Source organism: Ictalurus punctatus, chromosome 21 (assembly GCF_001660625.3).
Source record: "Ictalurus punctatus breed USDA103 chromosome 21, Coco_2.0, whole genome shotgun sequence".
NCBI classification, from domain to species: Eukaryota; Metazoa; Chordata; class Actinopteri; order Siluriformes; family Ictaluridae; genus Ictalurus; species Ictalurus punctatus.
The window spans coordinates 20,754,767-20,759,766 of NC_030436.2; the positions used below are offsets into that span (position 1 = coordinate 20,754,767).

The following is a 5,000-nucleotide window of genomic DNA, read 5'->3' on the forward strand; positions in this document are numbered from 1 at the left end:
ACACACACACACACACACACACACACACACATTATATTGTACATAGGTAATGATTATGACTGGAGAAATCCTCGACCGTCACCGACGCTGCTGCCGCGGTCAGAAACACGCTCTGCTCTTTTATTTAAAGTTGTGAAGCTTGAAAAGTTTCCTCACACAAACACTGACGCATGACACACTGCACAAAAACTACACAACAGCACAACAGCTCTGCAGCACGTCCCCGTGAGTTAGCAGCAGGGTGTGTTTAGCAGAGGACACACTGGACCTCCGTGTCATTTTGTCGTTAGAAATTCGGACTGTAGATATGTTTATTGTTGTTAATATGTTATTAATATTTTGGTGTAAAATCTACAAATCCAGTGCCGTGTAAATAATTCTCTTATAACGTAAACGACAGACGATTTCCCTTCACTTCCCAGTACGTAAAACACTCGTTTCAAGGATGCGCTCATCAGCAGATAGTACGCCGTCCCATGAACAGCTCGTTACGCCGATCGAGTGGGAGGAAGCTGTGAACTCATCGCTGCGTGCGCGGGCCTCGCGTCTCCCGTGATGTACTGAACTGAGCTGCAGTCGGATTTATTCAGATTCGCCTTTTGTGGAAATAGATCCCGCCTTAACTTCCTGTCTCGAAGTAAAGAATTGTGGAAATGCGAAATTCGGTCTGTCCTTCAGTCGGTCTGTTTCATAGCTGCGTTCATGATCTAGAACGTGCTATTCTAACGGCTCAAACTCAGCAGGAATAACAAACATGTTCACGCTCAGCTCACCTGCACAGACGACTTCCTGTCACCTGCACAGACGACTTCCTGTCACGCTGCACAGCGCTCACGGGACACCTGCGACGCTTCCCGCTCAGACACGGGCGCGGAGCATGTGATCAAGTCGCTTCGTTTTACTTTCACCTGCTGCCTCAGTTTTACACACACACACACACACACACACACACACTCACGTTAATAATTACAGGGTGTGACGTCCATGAATTATTCATGAACTCATGATGAGACATTCAGTGTGTCACATCCTGCCACCTAACCAGTCCAATCAGTTCATCACGTTTTCCAGCTATATGGTAGGGTGAGTGTGTGTGTGTGTGTGTGTGCGTGTGTGCGTGTGTGTGAGAGAGAGAGAACTCGAGCTCAGAGACGAAGGAAACGTGATTAAACTCGGGCGGAGGATGTATTTCATTTATCTTCTTTTCCAGAAAACCACATCCGTCTCTTACAGAATAAACATGTCCCTGTATCAGACATTACAGAGACAGCTGGAAGAACGACAACATGGTGACGCTTCACACTCGCACACACACTCACACACACACTCGCACACACACTCGCACACACACGTTTGTTTGAGTATGCAGTACTTATAAGGACCTTCCATTGATATAATTATATTATTAACGCAGCTAATGAATTCTGCACCGAAATCTAACTCTGAGCATCGCCTCAGCGATCTCCAGCAGTTTTCATTCTGAACTACTGAACTACTGGATTACTGAACTACTGAATTACTGAATTACTGGATTACTGAATTACTGGATTACTGGATTACTGAATTACTGAATTACTGAATTACTGGATTACTGAATTACTGAATTACTGAATTACTGGATTACTGAATTACTGAACTACTGAATTACTGGATTACTGAATTACTGAACTACTGAACTACTGAAATACTGAATTACTGAATTACTGGATTACTGAATTACTGAACTACTGAACTACTGAAATACTGAATTACTGAATTACTGAATTACTGAACTACTGAATTACTGAATCACTGAATTACTGAACTACTGAATTACTGAACTACTGAACTACTGAATTACTGAACTACTGAATTACTGAATTACTGGATAACTGGATTACTGAACTACTGAACTACTGAATTACTGGATTACTGAACTACTGAATTACTGAATTACTGAATTACTGAATTACTGAATTACTGAATTACTGTATTACTGAACTACTGAATTACTGAATTACTGAACTACTGAAATACTGAATTACTGAATTACTGAACTACTGAACTACTGAATTACTGAACTACTGAACTACTGAATTACTGGATTACTGGATTACTGAACTACTGAACTACTGAATTACTGGATTACTGAACTACTGAATTACTGAATTACTGAACTACTGAATTACTGAATTACTGAAATACTGGATTACTGAACTACTGAACTACTGAATTACTGAACTACTGAATTACTGAATTACTGAATTACTGAACTACTGAACTACTGAATTACTGAACTACTGAACTACTGAATTACTGGATTACTGGATTACTGAACTACTGAACTACTGAATTACTGGATTACTGAACTACTGAATTACTGAATTACTGAACTACTGAATTAATGAATTACTGGATTACTGAACTACTGAATTACTGAATTACTGAACTACTGAATTAATGAATTACTGGATTACTGAATTACTGAACTACTGAACTACTGAATTACTGAACTACTGAAATACTGAATTACTGAATTACTGAACTACTGAACTACTGAATTACTGAACTACTGAACTACTGAATTACTGGATTACTGGATTACTGAACTACTGAACTACTGAATTACTGAATTACTGAACTACTGAACTACTGAATTACTGAACTACTGAACTACTGAATTACTGGATTACTGGATTACTGAACTACTGAACTACTGAATTACTGGATTACTGAACTATTGAATTACTGAATTACTGAACTACTGAATTAATGAATTACTGGATTACTGAATTACTGAACTACTGAACTACTGAATTACTGAACTACTGAATTACTGAACTACTGAATTACTGAATTACTGGATTACTGAACTACTGAATTACTGAACTACTGAATTGCTGAACTACTGAATTACTGGATTACTGAACTACTGAATTACTGGATTACTGAACTACTGAACTACTGAACTACTGAATTACTGAACTACTGAATTACTGAACTACTGAATTACTGAATTACTGAATTACTGGATTACTGAACTACTGAACTACTGAACTACTGGATTACTGAACTACTGAATTACTGAATTACTGAATTACTGAACTACTGAACTACTGAATTACTGAACTACTGAATTACTGAACTACTGAATTAATGAATTACTGAATTACTGGATTACTGAACTACTGAATTACTGAATTACTGGATTACTGAACTACTGAATTACTGAACTACTGAATTACTGAACTACTGAATTACTGGATTACTGGATTACTGAATTACTGGATTACTGAACTACTGAATTACTGAACTACTGAACTACTGAACTACTGAATTACTGAACTACTGAATTAATGAATTACTGAATTACTGGATTACTGAACTACTGAATTACTGAACTACTGAACTACTGAATTACTGAACTACTGAACTACTGAATTACTGAATTACTGAACTACTGAATTACTGAATTACTGAATTACTGGATTACTGAACTACTGAATTACTGGATTACTGAACTACTGAACTACTGAACTACTGGATTACTGAATTACTGAACTACTGAATTACTGGATTACTGAACTACTGAATTACTGGATTACTGAATTACTGGATTACTGAACTACTGGATTACTGAACTACTGAATTACTGGATTACTGAATTACTGGATTACTGAACTACTGGATTACTGAACTACTGAACTACTGGATTACTGAATTACTGAATTACTGGATTACTGATCTACTGATCTGAAATAAAAACCTCCTTGTGGAGACCAAGCAAATGTCCTCACAAGCCAAAAAAACCAACGCAAGATATCCACGTCCTTGTGGGGACATTTGGTCCTTTCCAAGATATAAAAACTAGTACACACACACACACACACACACACACACACACACACACTGTCAATAACCTGACAGTCCCTCCAGGATTTCACAGTTAAGAAATGAATGCAAGATCAAGGAAACTCCAGAATATCCGGAGGAGCTGTGATTTTTCAAAATGACCGCAGCTTTTCCGCGGATCCGGGCCGAGACGCGTCACGTGACATCATCAAAACACGCGTTCAGCCGAAGCGCTCTGACGTTCACGGGCGTCGAACACGAGTACAGCTAAAGGCTTTCACTTACCAACAAACACCGCTGAGGAAGAGCGCGCAGGACGATTTCCTGCGATTGCCATTTTGCAGATTCCACAGTTCACAGAACAAACTCCGCCAGCTGCATCGCAAATTTAAAAAAAAATAAAAACACGCAGCAAGAATCACGCGTCACAAAAAACCTGAGCGAGGTGAGGTCCTGTGCGGACCGGATACCGTAGGACTACGAGCGTTTCTTCACTGCTACCAGGGAGCTGATCAGATGCTACACTTCCTTTTTTACAAATGATTTTTTTGCTGAAGAAAGCGTTCCCGTTGCTGATTGGTCCCCGCGGCACGCGTCGCACTCAGGAGCCTCGGTGTTACGCCGCCGGTTCTTTATCATTTGTTGATTCACGAACGCTCGCTAGTGTAACTGCACACTACTACGTCATCGTAAAACTTCTTATATCATATAAGCTAGCTAACATTAGAGGTGAGGTTGAGTTACGTTAGCGTCATCGTGTGCTTCCTCCGAGACGCGTCACGCCAGACACCTGCGTCCACTGCTGCGGCGTAACACCGTCGCTTCGGAGCGCTGTGCGCCTTCTTCCACATACAACTGCTCACAAAAACCCAGGACTCTGTGATTGACAAGGGAGACAGAATATGCCCCTCCCACCCAGAGAGCACATAACTGCAGATGTCTAATAGGAACACGGTTCTAGCTCACAAGGCCACGCCCCCAAACCACATACTAGCACTCAAACTGAACACAACAGATCGTGGCGTACTACTCTGAGTTCCGTAGAGCGCAATCTGGGACGCAGGGCGGGAGTGGGGCTTTTTTGGTTGGGTTTTTCGACAATTGTGTTTGACCAATCAGTGATTTGCACTTTTTCTAGCTCCGCCCACACATGATAAACTGTGAAGCAT

The 5,000-nt window shown here is 40.4% G+C and overlaps 1 protein-coding gene across 4 annotated transcripts in view; it reads right to left on the reverse strand.

Moving 5' to 3' along the window:
• fblim1 (filamin binding LIM protein 1) overlaps positions 1–5,000 on the reverse strand; it is an 11,719-nt gene that overhangs the window by 6,274 nt on the left and 445 nt on the right. Inside the window, exons 1-2 of one of the 4 annotated variants that reach the window (XM_047149324.2) lie at positions 4,117–5,000; positions 774–911 (exon numbers count right to left, since the gene is read on the reverse strand). The exon at positions 4,117–5,000 is cut by the window's right edge and continues 227 nt beyond it. The exons of 1 other annotated variant lie outside the window; for it this stretch is intronic. The gene's annotated coding sequence lies outside the window, so the exon portion shown is untranslated. The remainder of the gene's footprint in view (positions 1–773; positions 912–4,116) is intronic. 2 more of the 4 variants (XM_017450272.3, XM_047149326.2) reach the window with 2 other exon arrangements.